General features: G+C 41.5%; 1 pseudogene; it reads right to left on the reverse strand.

The window, feature by feature from the left end:
* Positions 1–14,912, reverse strand: LOC143587699 (GDSL esterase/lipase At5g33370-like; annotated as a pseudogene).
* Positions 14,913–15,677: the final 765 nt, after the last annotated feature.

Consider the following 15,677-nt stretch of genomic DNA (forward strand, 5'->3'; position numbering starts at 1 on the left):
CTAAATCTGATTAGAATCTAAAGTCAAAATGGTACTTAGATTCATGGGTTTCATGTACTCGGTTGATCCAGTCATAATGTGATCAACGATAAGTCTGCTTGCTCTCTCAGACGGATGGAATTCATCCCAAAATGCATAAACATCCCTGTTTGGGCATACGTCCGACATACGGGTACAAAGTCCTATCCCGTTGTATGGCCCTTGTCCGCAACATGCTATTTTTGCGGTAACAAATCCTACACAAAAATTAGTCATCCAAAAACAATATGTTATTTATATAAAAAAATATATACAAGAATTTATTTACTCTCACAACTAATGTATATTAGTATATACAAACTCACCATAGGCTACCGGGTTGCTCATGAAATCATTGTGCATCTTCCTTGTGTTTACACCAACAAACACATGACTACCGACTTCTTGATTAAGACTAGTAATCATATCGTCTAATAGCGGGTTGTATATAGATGTGGTGTTTTGAAGCTCAGTCGTACATTCACCATTTCTACTATGTTGAGCCAGCTCAGCTGGCAAGCACCCTAAGGGACTGGTACCCATCACAAGCACCCTCCGTGCCCCCAAGTCATACAACCTCTGCACATGTTACAAGGAAAATGTTTATAAATATTGCAATATTGTGGCTAAATATAACCTCTGCACATGTTCAAGGAAAATGTTTATAAATATTGCAATATTGTGGCTAAATATCTATAAATTTAAACACATACCAATAAAACCTTTCTATATTCAGATATAAGGGACATAATATTGTAGTTTATATTGACGGGAGCGTGCCGATAAGGGGATTCGGGTCCTATGAGTGCACTAACTCGTTGTTGGTATTGCTTAAAGTAGTCAAGTTGTGTTGGTGCCCTAATTAGGGGGGTGGTGCAAATCTACTCAAACACCCACCCAATCAAATTGTGTCACATCATCAACCCAATGTGATGATTTTTAGACCATTCCCATTAACAACCCAACCCAATCTTTTAATAAAAAACTAATTTCTCTCTCATCAACAAACACAACCCAACCTAATCTAAATTTCTACACTCATTCACAACCCAACCTCAACCAACATTTTGTTCTATAAATATAATTTATTACTATTTAAAATATATAAAAGATAAAACTTTAAATAATAAGTTTATGAAACAATAATATTATATTGGAAAGCTAATAAGAAAAAAATATACAATTTTTGAATAAACTCGGTTTTAATAAAATTTATATCGATGCGTTCACAAATTATTAAAAAACAATATTATATTTAAAACTAATTATTGTGAAAGAAAAAGGAAAAAGTAATTATAAAGATATCCATACAAATGTTGACATATGTCATTGCATGTGATTGAGAATGATTTGCAAACTAGTTTGCACCACCAACCCGTTTGCTTCAATTTCATTGTTTTTTAATTTTTTTAGAGAAAGTTTCAATTTGCCTTCCTGTGATATATCGGCGAGAGATGATTGACCAATGAAAAAGAATTTGCGCATTTTGCACGTCTGTGATATTTTGGCAGGTTAGTCTGTCCCATTCCGTCAGTTGACTGTTGGTATTTTAGTAATAATACCAAAATATTAAGGGTATTTTGGTAATCTTCTTCTAATAATAATAATAATAATAATAATAATAATAATAATAATAACAGAGTAACACTTCTTCTTCGCCATTCAAATCAATCATAAGGCTATCCATTTCTCAATCAATCATAACAGATAACCCATTTCTCAATTCAATTGCCCATTCTTATATACCCAATTACCTTTGTTACTAATAATAATAATAATATCCAATCCATCCAAACCAAACCAAATCAGATCATAACAACCACTCATGATAAGAGAAAAACCCATCAAACAAAACAAACCCAGATCAGAAGAAGATCAAATCATCAAAATGATAGATTTTATTATTATTATTGGTTTCTTAATGGATATGAATCAATAATATTCATATTCACACAATCTATCTAATAATAATAATATAAAGATCAGTTCTACTGGGAAACAGTCAGTCATGCGACGACCGAAGACCGTCGCCGGAGATCCGATCGGACCGGCGCCGGACGAGCCTCGGCTACCGCGGCGTAATAATACTAATAAGATACGTACACGTACCACGTCGTGACGGAGGGGAAATCCGACGTGGTGGCCATGACGGTGAGAGACACGACGGTGAAGATGACCTGGCAGAGGCGAAGAGCGAGTCCAGTGGTGGTACCAGGCATTCCTTGTACGTCTTTCATCCTCACTCTTCGCGGCGGCGCTACATCGTTTCTGCCGTCGATGAATGGCGGCGGCTCCACCGGGCGGCTCATACGATTGGTGGGTTTTAACTTTTAATTGAGAAATTAAGTGTCGTCTCGATTGTTATTATTATTATTATTATTTCAACGGAATTGATTTGATGGCGTTTGGTGCTAATCGGTGGACATCAATGACTCGGGGGGAATGTTTTGTTAAAGTCTTTAGCTTTTTCAAGCTTTGAATATTATTATCATTTCCTTTTTTTATTTGTTCTTCACCAAAATATTAATCAACTAGTTTGGTTTGATACTAGTGTATGTAGTAATTCATAAAAACAAAATATGAGTAGAAAAAGAATTGAAAAGTTGATTTTATCCAAGGGATGCAAATCTTTTAGATCTGAATAAAGTTGAATAGAAAAAGAAAAAGAAAACTGTTACAAATGTTATTGATTGAATTTGTGAAACATGTATCATAACATGAGCAGATCTACAAATGTTATTGATTGAATCTTTGTTGATGTGCAAGTATGGGATGGTGAAGATGAATTATCAGGAATTAAAACTTAGGAACCCTAATTATAATTGGGGAAGATGAAGTGATAAAAGCGATAATATATAATTTATGTTGTATAGCTATACCAAACATTAACTCAGTTCAACTAGTAGTTTTGGTGGGTTGTTAAACCAGAGGTCTCGGGTTCAAATCCCGGCATTTACATGGTTTTTGATAATTATTTTTAAAATGAATTAAAGGATTAGAGGTAAAAACGTAATTTCAACATTTTTTAACAGGTCAATGCTTGGTCAACTGACGGAAGGGCACAGATTGCCCTGCCCAAATATTACAGACGTCCAAAATGCGCAGATTCTTTTTCAATGGTCAATCCATCTCCCGCCGATATATCAAGGGGAGGCAAATTGGAATTTTCTCTTTTTTTTTTTTATTTCCAAATAGTGAAACAACCCACTCAAAGTTTGCTAATGGGAGTAGTGTTATGGATTTTGTTTTTTTAATAATACTTAAATAAATAAAAATAAAACAATATTACATTAAATAAAAAATAAAACAAGATTACATTAAATAAAGACAACTAAATTAAAAAAACCGACAAAAAAAACCTACGGCCCTTCCCAACCCCGCTTGTCGCATATCTCGCGTTTGCGTTGAAGTAGGATCGATTTAAAGGGTTTCTCAAGATGTTCGTGCGGTTGTAGGAGGAAAGTTAGATCGGCGTTTTTTTTGTTTTCATTCAAATGGTTAATATACGTCTCCTCACGTTTCATTTTTTAAATACGAGCCTGTTTCTTTTGCTCCTTCGTCTCGGCCATTTCCACCATCTTAGCCGACTTGTATTCGATGAAGTTTTCGGTCACCGCTTCCTTTCCAAGTCTTGACGATTCCCCACTTTTCTTGCGATTCGGCCGTGTGGGTGTGGGTGTCTCTTCGTCGGGATCGTCTCTGGGTTCCTCGTTCAAGTTCATGCTCGGCATGTTGCATGACAAGCCGCCGGTAGACGTTGTTTAGTCCCCAGACTCGGAAGTTTTTGTTATTTTTGAAGAAGATCCTTTCTTCCTTGGAGCCGTTGGTCCAAGCAAATCGACCAAGGGAATCGGTTCCCACTTCACGTGATGTCTCGCAATCTCCCACGCTTCCAAGTGGGGAAAATCCCTACATTTGTAAAGTTCGACATAATCGGCCAAAACGTCCTTTATGATAGTCGCCTCGCTCGCTCCGCTTTGTGGAGTTCGGGACTACAAAACATTTAGAATATATATATATATGTATCAAATCGTAAAAATAAAGTAATAGATTATAAAATAAATAAACTAAAATAGTTACCAATTGGACGTAACAAGCATTAAATTTTGACATTTTTCGATTCAAATCTCCCCACTTGCCAATCATTTGATCCTTGTTTCGTTCAGTTGCGCCGGGAAGTTTCAAGAAATGTTCTTTAATACGTCTCCATAACGCTTCTTTTTTTTATGGTTTAAGTGTTTTTTTTTATTCGGAGCAATGTAAATAAGCCTTGGTCAAGGCGACCTCCTCATAGGGCAACTAACGCCTAACACTTTTTTGATGCGTCTCCTCATCCGCGGGTTCATCTTCATCCAAATTTTGCACTTCGTGACGAAAAGCACTTGCAAATTTAAACCTCCCCAACGGCTCCCTCCCTCCCCCAACGGATACCTCCCAACGTTCATATTCTCTCGAAACACACCCCCTCACTGCGCGATGGCTATCACGCACACCACCCCCATCACGCGTGATGGGGGACCGGCGGCGGTGTGCAAAATGCCATCACGCGTGATGGGGGACTGGCGGCGGTGTGCAAAATGCCATCACGCGTGATGGCCGGCTCCTCACACACCACCCCGCCCACTCTTATGGTCACCTGAAAAAAAAAGGTATTAAATATATATGAGGAAGTAGCTGTGACATCTGCCCGAATCCGACCCGACCCAGGTACCCGTTTCCCTTACCCGATCTCTTTCTTTTATGATTTAACATTTATTTATACTTATATTTTACTTTTAGTAATAATAATATATATATTTCCTTCCCGCCTCTTTCTCTCTCTTTCTTTCCGCCGTCCCGTCCCTCTTCTTCTCTCTTTCCGCCTTCTTTTCCCTCTTGTCGCCGTCCCGCCCTTAAGTCTTGAACCCTTGTCCTTTGTTTCTTCCCGCCTAAGGTTGTCTGCGCAGCTCCACGCGCCAGACTCCTTACAAGGAAGCCTGCGTGATGACCAGCTGTTCCAGCGATACGCGAGACGAACTCTTCTCGCAGCGCGCTAAGAATTGTAATTCTTCTCGCAGCGCGCTAAGAACGGTAGTTCTTCCCGCGACGCGCTAAGGATTTGTAGTTCTTCTCGCAGCGCGCTAAGAATCGTAGTTCATCCCACGACGCGCGAAGAATTATAGTTCTTCCCGCGGCGCGCTAGGAATTGTAGTTCCTCCCGCGGCGCGCTAAGAAATGTGATTCTTCCCGCGGCGCGCCTTAGCCTTCTCGCGCGCAGCTTTCTCGCGCTAGACTTATCTTTTCTTCTGTTTTAACTTGCTTGTTTGCTTTTGATATCATATCTTTGTGCTGTTGACCTGACCTATCTTATGTCTGAAAAGCCACTTTTGGCGCAGCATGCGCACCAACCCCATTGGTTGGCAGAAAAAGTGACTGACATTATCTTTTGAGATCTGCTTTTTCCATGCTTGACCAGTACCTTTATCTGACCCGCCCTTGCCTGTTTACTGTTCCCTGTCAGCTTTATCTTGCCCCCTGCAGCTGCCATATCTTTTGATATCTTTTGCTTTTGGAATCTTTTGCTTTTTGAGATCTTTTCCCCTTTTTTAGGGATTGTGTTCCCTAGGGTTTCTCTATAAATAATAATGTTATTTTTCCTAACACTACACACACAAAGCACTTAAACTCTCCTATTCTCTCTTCTTCCTTGCTCTCTGCCGTTAATCCTCTGTCGCCTCTCTCTCTCTGCCTCCGTCTTCCTCCCTGTTCTGCCCTGCTTTTCCGGTAATATACATATAATATATAATAATTTACTTATTAATTATGCTAACTTGTAATCAAGACTTAAAACAAATCATTAAAACAATAATCTTGTTTATAGGTTAACTTGTGCTTGTTTAAAGTTGGTTCTTGCTTTATCTTACACCGCATCGTTTATCATGTGAGTAATCTCGTACCTAATCCCTTTTTATTTTTAATGTTTTGGGATGTTCATGTGTTCGTACAAACTTGAGTCTTAAACTTTTTTATAAACTTTAGTCGCGCAGTATCCCATGTGTTGAGGACGTTTACTTGGCTGTTATTTGTATGTGTGTATCATTAACCGCTTTGTTCGGCCTATTCCGAAGTTTTCATGGATCCATTAGATGAACACGGGAGACCTATCGTTTACGGTTTTCTTTGTTTACACTTGCACAGATGTTTTCTTGTTTTTGTGCTCAATTGGGAGCACGGATTGAACTATGAACTATGAGCTATGATCTATTTAGGCTTGATCACAATCTGATTGCACCCTTGTTAAACACCAGACATACACGTGTTGCGCGCAGATTTATTGTTATCTATGTATAGTATTAAACTTGATTTCTCACCAACACGCAAGTGTTTGACGTTTATTTTAACACATGTTCAGGTTTGCAGTAGCTGTTTTGGAGCTTGTGGACACGTAGGAAGTTTTCTTTATTTTGGACCTAGATTAAAATGTATCAAGACAAGTTATTGTTGTTCGAATATTTTGCCTTATAATATATTGAATTATGTTGCTTAATGTTATCTTGTGTTTACTTTGCGCGTGCGCGAATGAATATATTTATTAAATATTGACACCCAATAGTGTCACGAGTAATGAAACAATATGTGGCGCCCCGATGTATAATCCGCCTTTGGTCGGGGTGTTACAGATTGGTATCAGAGCTCGTTGACTTTAGGATAGGTGGTTAGACGTAACGGCCTAGAATACCTAAGAGTCCCTTCTCGCGCATGAGAGAAATCTCATGTTTGCGCGCTTATTGTTAATTACTCGTTATTTATGAATATGCTCGCGCTTGCGCAGTATATGATTTTATGTTCTATTCGGCGATATTTTGATTTTTGTTGAATTTCGATTTTTATTGATTTTACTTACATACTCGTTTGTTGGATTTGAAAATCCGAAAAGTCATGGTGATACATGAATAGTTAATTTTCAATTTCCATTTACGATTATGTTCTGAGGTTGAAGACTTGAAAAGTCATGGTGATACATGAATTGTCAACCTCCAATACTCATTTTCTTGTATATTTTATATTGAAGATTGAAAAGTCATGGTGATACATGAATCGTCAATCTCCAATACTCGTTTGCTCGTATATTTTAAATTGGGAATTCGGAAAGTCATGGTGATACATGAATTGTCGATTTCTGATTCGAATTTGTTACCTTTATTAAGTCTGCATTTAGGGTCATTTATTTTACTTTAACTTTTGACAGTAACTAACTTCGCGAAACAAGCTTTACGATGACATACTTTGCGCTAAAACCAAGATATTAACTAAAATTAAAACTTTTATAGAATGCCTCCGCTATCTCGCCGCCATCTGAGGAGAGAAGCCTCGCGCAGACGTTCGCTGCAACGTTCCCAGGAAATGGCCGCCGCAATAGCCCAAGCTTTGAGCCAAAACAATACCAACACCTCCGGTTACAACATTAAGTCCTTTAACGCGGGTAACCCTCCAAAGTTCACAGGGCTTGAAGGAGCCACCGTGATGCTCCAATGGCTCGAGAAGATTGAAAACACTTTCCTCCACACCCAATGCCCTCTAGACAGACGAACCCTATATGCCTCCAGTGTCCTGGAATCTAGAGCGCTTACATGGTGGAATGGAGTAGCTCATGCGTGTGGCGCAGAAGCTGCTTCCAGCATGCTCTGGGAGGAATTTAAGGAAATTCTGACGCGAGAATTCTGCCCTCCCAACGAAGTTAAGCCCTTGGAGGAAGAATTCTGGAACTTGAAGCAATACAGTGGCGAAGCGCGCGAGTACGCGACGCGTTTCCATGAACTAAGTTTGCTTGTCCCTCACCTTGTTACCCCTTCCCGCCGAGCCATCGAGAAATTCCTTGGGGGTCTCCCCATGGAAATTCAAGATTCTGTATGGGCCAGAAACCCAGTAACCCTCTCTGACGCCATCGAGTTGGCCGCTGTGCTCAGCGACAACCATGTCAGAGCAGGAACCCTGTTCCTGCGGGGAACAGAAAAGACCAAACTCACCAAGACTGTTCCTGAACCAACAGAAACCAAACCAGAACCCTCAAACCGTAACAACCACAAGCGCAGGCGCAAAGCCTATGCGCTTACCAACCCGCCCATTGTCCAGCAACCCATCTACCAACCTCCAGTTTACGCGCCTAACCCACTGTCAACCTACCCAACACCTCCTGTAGTCCATAACTATGCCTTAACCAATCCCGCACTCCCTGCCCCGCCACCTAAGAAACTTTACACAGGAACCCAACCCTTTTGCCCAACCTGTAGACTTCACCACCCAACCCAAACCCCGTGTCGACAATGTAACCGATGTGGCCGCGTTGGTCACTCTGCCGAATACTGTAGAGTCCCTCCCGCCAATCCAGTTGCGCCAACACCACCAGTCTACCCGCAGAACCCACAACCAACCTACCAAAACCCACGACCCAGGTCGTGCTTTAACTGCGGTGATCCCAGTCATTTCCGGAACGCGTGCCCAAGGCTACAAGTTCAGATTACGCAAGCGAATCCGGTGAACCAGATTTCGAACCAAGTAACGCGCGGACGAGCTTTTAACATAACCGCGCACCAAGCACAAGCGAATAATGACGTAGTTAATGGTACATTTTTGCTCAACGGATTTTATGCTTCTGTACTTTTTGATACTGGCGCCGATCGAAGTTTTATCTCTCGCGCGTTTGAGCAGAAGCTTGCGCGACCGCGCAACGACTTAAAAGAAAATTTTTCAGTTGAATTGGCTAATGGCGAAACTGTTTTAATTAACTCAGTGATTAAAGATTGCACGCTTAACCTTAACGAAAACGATTTTCTGATCGACCTCATCCCCATGCCACTTGGAAGCTTTGATGTTATCATTGGTATGGACTGGCTCTCGAAGAATCGCGCCGAAGTTATTTGCGCCAAGAAGATGATTCGCATACCTCGAGATAATGGTGATCTTCATATCTACGGCGAAAAACCCTCCCGCGGTCTTAAGCTTATGTCTTGCGCCGAAGCCCGAAGGCTCATGAGGAAAAGGTGTATTGCATTCTTAGCCCATGTGGTTAAACCTGCTGAAGAAAAGAAGCTTCGCGATATCCCTGTTGTGCGTGATTTCCCTGAAGTTTTTCCTGATGATCTTCCTGGTATCCCTCCCGCTCGTGAAGTCGAGTTCCGTATTGATCTTGTCCCTGGTGCTTCCCCCGTAGCCAAATCTCCTTACCGTCTTGCGCCCGCTGAGATGCAAGAATTGGCAAGCCAACTTCAAGAGTTGACTGCTAAAGGATTCATCCGCCCTAGCTCTTCGCCCTGGGGTGCTCCGGTGTTGTTCGTTAAAAATAAAGATGGATCGTTTCGCATGTGTATTGATTACCGCGAGTTAAACAAACTCACCATTAAAAACCGGTATCCCTTACCGCGTATTGACGACCTCTTTGATCAACTCCAAGGTGCCTCTTGTTTCTCGAAGATTGATCTCCGCTCTGGCTATCACCAGTTGCGCATCCGCGATGAAGATGTTCCGAAGACTGCTTTTCGAACTCGTTATGGCCATTTTGAATTCTTGGTCATGTCCTTTGGTTTAACCAACGCACCCGCCGTTTTCATGGATCTAATGAATCGGGTGTGTAGGCCTTTCTTGGATAAATTCGTGATTGTGTTTATCGATGACGTTCTGATTTATTCTAAGACCAAGGCCGAGCATGAGCAACATCTTCGGTTGGTGTTGCAAAAGCTTCGAACCGAGCAGCTCTATGCTAAGCTTTCCAAGTGTGAATTCTGGTCTGATGAAGTACAGTTTCTTGGCCATGTTGTGAACAAGATGGGTATTCATGTCGACCCATCCAAAATTGAAGCAATCAAGAACTGGATTACGCCATCCACTCCTTCTAAGATCCGTTCTTTTCTGGGCTTAGCTGGTTATTACCGGCGCTTCATTTCGAACTTCTCGAAGATCGCTTTGCCTTTAACAGCTCTAACGCACAAAGGTAAACCGTATATTTGGGGCTCGAAGCAAGAAGAAGCCTTTCTGACTCTCAAGCGTTTGTTGTGTGAAGCTCCTGTCCTTGCGCTACCTGAGGGTAATGATGATTTTGTCGTGTACTGCGATGCCTCCAACCAAGGTCTCGGTTGTGTTCTTATGCAACGAGGCAAGGTTATCGCTTACGCATCAAGGCAACTCAAGGTTCACGAGAAGAATTATATAACTCACGACCTCGAACTAGGCGCAGTTGTTTTTGCCTTGAAGATCTGGAGACACTACCTTTATGGTACTAAGTGTATCCTCTACACTGACCATAAAAGCCTTCAGCATATCTTTGATCAAAAGGAACTTAACATGAGGCAACGCCGATGGAACGAACTCATCAGCGACTACGATTGTGAGATCCGGTATCATCCTGGTAAGGCTAATGTGGTAGCCGATGCGCTCAGCCGAAAACCCAGCCAGCTTAACTGTATCTTGCCGCGCACGCAGCTTCACTTCGCGCCGATCCAAAGCAACCTTGAATCGCGCATTCGTGACGCGCAGCGCGCATCCATCAGTAAGGGTAACCTTCGCGCCGAGTTAGCGTGTGGCGCGGAAGCGCATTTTGTGCCCAATCTGAGTGGAATTCTCTGCTATCTTAATCGCATCTGGATTCCCTTTGATGAGAATCTTCGCGCTGATATCCTGAGTGAAGCGCATAAATCTCGGTATTCTATTCATCCCGGCGCTGATAAGATGTACAAGGATTTGCGCATTACTTATTGGTGGCCCGGTATGAAGAAGGATATTGCTGTGTTCGTAGCTAGATGCCTGACTTGTTCTAAGGTAAAAGCTGAACACCAACGCCCATCTGGTTTGCTCGAACAACCAGAAATTCCTACGTGGAAATGGGAATGTGTAGCGATGGACTTTATTACCAAGTTACCTTTGACAGCAAGCAAACATGATAGCATTTGGGTAATAGTGGATCGTTTGACTAAGTCTGCTCACTTTCTTCCCATTCGTGAAAACTACCGTGTTGAGCAACTCGCGCAGCTTTATGTCAAGGAAATTGTCTGCCGCCATGGTACTCCTTTGAGCATCATATCCGATCGCGATGGCCGTTTTATATCTCGCTTTTGGAAATCTCTCCAATCTGCGTTAGGAACTCGCTTGGACATGAGTACGGCATATCATCCTCAGACTGACGGTCAGTCTGAGCGAACTATTCAAACTCTTGAGGATATGCTCCGATCTTGTGTTCTTGATTTTGGAGGTAATTGGGATTCACACCTGCCTTTGATTGAGTTCTCTTATAATAACAGCTATCATTCAAGTATTGGTATGGCCCCATTTGAAGCACTTTACGGTCGTAAGTGCCGCTCCCCGATTTGTTGGAGCGAAGTGGGAGAAGCTCAAATCACAGGACCCGAACTTGTTCAAGAGACAACCGATAAAATCGCCAAGATCCGTGATCATCTGCTGACTGCCAGAAGCCGACAGAAGAGTTACGCAGATCGTAGGCGGAAGCCTCTCGAATTTCAAGTTGGTGATCTTGTTCTCCTCAAAGTGTCGCCCTGGAAGGGTGTTGTCCGCTTTGGGAAGAAAGGTAAGCTTGCTCCTCGATATGTTGGACCATTTAAGATTCTCGCGCGTGTAGGAAAAGTTGCCTACAGACTTGACCTTCCGCCCGCGCTCGGTAATGTGCATCCAACGTTCCATGTATCCAATCTCAAGAAGTGTTTAGCTGACAAGAACCTTCACATTCCACTTGATGAAGTTCAAGTTGATGAAACTATGCATTTCGTTGAGAAGCCTGTTGAGATTATGGATCGCGAGGTAAAGCAAACCAAGCGCAGTCGCATCCCCATCGTGAAAGTTCGCTGGGAGTCCAAGCGCGGAGCCGAGTTTACATGGGAAAGGGAAGATCTGATGAAGATCAAGTACCCGCACCTGTTCTCTGCGCAACCTACTTCGAGATAAATTTCGGGACGAAATTTCTTAAAGTAGGGGAGACTGTGACATCTGCCCGAATCCGACCCGACCCAGGTACCCGTTTCCCTTACCCGATCTCTTTCTTTTATGATTTAACATTTATTTATACTTATATTTTACTTTTAGTAATAATAATATATATTTTTCCTTCCCGCCTCTTTCTCTCTCTTTCTTTCCGCCGTCCCGTCCCTCTTCTTCTCTCTTTCCGCCTTCTTTTCCCTCTTGTCGCCGTCCCGCCCTTAAGTCTTGAACCCTTGTCCTTTGTTTCTTCCCGCCTAAGGTTGTCTGCGCAGCTCCACGCGCCAGACTCCTTACAAGGAAGCCTGAGTGATGACCAGCTGTTCCAGCGATACGCGAGACGAACTCTTCTCGCAGCGCGCTAAGAATTGTAATTCTTCTCGCAGCGCGCTAAGAACGGTAGTTCTTCCCGCGACGCGCTAAGGATTTGTAGTTCTTCTCGCAGCGCGCTAAGAATCGTAGTTCATCCCACGACGCGCGAAGAATTATAGTTCTTCCCGCGGCGCGCTAGGAATTGTAGTTCCTCCCGCGGCGCGCTAAGAAATGTGATTCTTCCCGCGGCGCGCCTTAGCCTTCTCGCGCGCAGCTTTCTCGCGCTAGACTTATCTTTTCTTCTGTTTTAACTTGCTTGTTTGCTTTTGATATCATATCTTTGTGCTGTTGACCTGACCTATCTTATGTCTGAAAAGCCACTTTTGGCGCAGCATGCGCACCAACCCCATTGGTTGGCAGAAAAAGTGACTGACATTATCTTTTGAGATCTGCTTTTTCCATGCTTGACCAGTACCTTTATCTGACCCGCCCTTGCCTGTTTACTGTTCCCTGTCAGCTTTATCTTGCCCCCTGCAGCTGCCATATCTTTTGATATCTTTTGCTTTTGGAATCTTTTGCTTTTTGAGATCTTTTCCCCTTTTTTAGGGATTGTGTTCCCTAGGGTTTCTCTATAAATAATAATGTTATTTTTCCTAACACTACACACACAAAGCACTTAAACTCTCCTATTCTCTCTTCTTCCTTGCTCTCTGCCGTTAATCCTCTGTCGCCTCTCTCTCTCTGCCTCCGTCTTCCTCCCTGTTCTGCCCTGCTTTTCCGGTAATATACATATAATATATAATAATTTACTTATTAATTATGCTAACTTGTAATCAAGACTTAAAACAAATCATTAAAACAATAATCTTGTTTATAGGTTAACTTGTGCTTGTTTAAAGTTGGTTCTTACTTTATCTTACACCGCATCGTTTATCATGTGAGTAATCTCGTACCTAATCCCTTTTTATTTTTAATGTTTTGGGATGTTCATGTGTTCGTACAAACTTGAGTCTTAAACTTGTTTATAAACTTTAGTCGCGCAGTATCCCATGTGTTGAGGACGTTTACTTGGCTGTTATTTGTATGTGTGTATCATTAACCGCTTTGTTCGGCCTATTCCGAAGTTTTCATGGATCCATTAGATGAACACGGGAGACCTATCGTTTACGGTTTTCTTTGTTTACACTTGCACAGATGTTTTCTTGTTTTTGTGCTCAATTGGGAGCACGGATTGAACTATGAACTATGAGCTATGATCTATTTAGGCTTGATCACAATCTGATTGCACCCTTGTTAAACACCAGACATACACGTGTTGCGCGCAGATTTATTGTTATCTATGTATAGTATTAAACTTGATTTCTCACCAACACGCAAGTGTTTGACGTTTATTTTAACACATGTTCAGGTTTGCAGTAGCTGTTTTGGAGCTTGTGGACACGTAGGAAGTTTTCTTTATTTTGGACCTAGATTAAAATGTGTCAAGACAAGTTATTGTTGTTTGAATATTTTGCCTTATAATATATTGAATTATGTTGCTTAATGTTATCTTGTGTTTACTTTGCGCGTGCGCGAATGAATATATTTATTAAATATTGACACCCAATAGTGTCACGAGTAATGAAACAATATGTGGCGCCCCGATGTATAATCCGCCTTTGGTCGGGGTGTTACAGTAGCCTAACAAACTTTGGATCACTTGGAAAAGAGTAAACAAGATAGAAAAGGCCAAATTTCAAACGAGCATAATTCAGGCTACGATTGGAGTTAGTGAGTTACGTTGTCCACTACTGGTGGACAAACAAATCCTGACGAGACGGATCATGTGGCAAACGCCATAGATGATTCGCCCAACTGTCAACTCCAATCAAGATGACAATTTTTAGTATTTTATTTTTTTAACATAAAACACATATATAATTTGTTGGTTAGCACAATTTATGTCTTTATTTATAGTATTAATTCAAATATTTTTGATTCTTTTTGCAATTTTGAATATTCGTCAAAACTGTCAAAATTAAAAATCCATATAAAAAAGGCTCCTTATATAGTTTTATCTAAAGTTTTAAGAATTAATATAGCTCTTTATCTCTGCTTCCGTTATGTGTCATATTGTGTTTTATTAGTACTAGTACTAGTATAATTAATTATAGAGTATACAAATTGGACTCCGGTGTCATTCAGTATTCCAATTCCAGCAGATGCAAAGTTAGCACCAAGCAAAAGTTTTCGCCCAGTGAGCTCGGGGCTCAAGTATGGCAATGTGGGTTCAGAACCGATGCGTTGACCTGCGATTAAATAACTCAACTCAAGTAAATATCCTTAATAAGTTAATTAGTGTGATTATTATAAATAACCAAAACCGAAACTCAACTGATAAGGTCGGGTATATTTAAGCCATTGGAGAACCGTCCAGTGGCTCGATGACTCGGGTGATCAATGCCATAAGGTGGTGCACCGGCTCGGGCAGTGGTAGCCAAGTAATTGTTGTTCCCACTGTTGACTAACGAGTCTCCGAACACGAAAAAGGCACGTGGTGCACCTTCGGGTCGTGCAGCGAACAGTGCTGATAGTAAGTAGAAAAAGAGCACAACATGACTCGTGGAACCCGAAGAGACAGCCATGAGTTATGACTAGTGGAAATTAAGGTTTGAATGGGTTCAATAAGTTGTTGGGATAAATATATACGAACCAATAATGGTACTGAAAAGATGTAAATGAAGCCGATGTGAGTTTAATTTATTAATTAAATTGGACGGTAACCATTCCACCTTGGTGGAGTGGCCAGGTTGATGAAGGATAAGAACATAACCTCCTTGAGGTCTCAGGTTCGAATCTAGAGGGCGTCCTGAGTTTTCTATTACAGTGTATTTACTTTAGAGGGCTTGCTCTTGTGGAGGGTACAACATCTGTCGAGTGACAGGTGGCTGGAAATTTTATCGGGGAACGCCTAGCCAAACTCGGATGCCAAGCGTGGGCCCGGTTAAGACAACATAGTCTTGGCCCGAGTGAGGCGGTTGGGGCTTCTAACTTGGGAGCTGCGGTCAACTTAACTGTGAAATTCGCCGTTCAAAACAAAATTTAATTGGACGGTTGATTTATTGGCAAGATGTTTGGGGTATGGCACTATGGTACATCATTATTATTAATCTTTAATCGGTGTTTTAAGTTACATAATAATAGTTTCTTTAAATCATCGTGTCCAGTTGTCACAGACTCATAATTCATATTCATAAAACTTTATAAGCTGATACATTGATACTCTTGTGATCATACTATCCAAAATTTTATTAAACTAGGCTTTTTAAGGACAAAACACTCATTCTGCTAAAACTAGTTCATTAATTGTATAAGTCAATTGTGGGTTGTACGTAGGCCTAAAAACCGGC

The sequence above is a fragment of the Bidens hawaiensis genome, unplaced genomic scaffold, assembly GCF_021521415.1.
Source record: "Bidens hawaiensis isolate Kalapana, Puna unplaced genomic scaffold, B.hawaiensis_p1.1 tig00035838_1, whole genome shotgun sequence".
Taxonomy (NCBI): Eukaryota; Viridiplantae; Streptophyta; class Magnoliopsida; order Asterales; family Asteraceae; genus Bidens; species Bidens hawaiensis.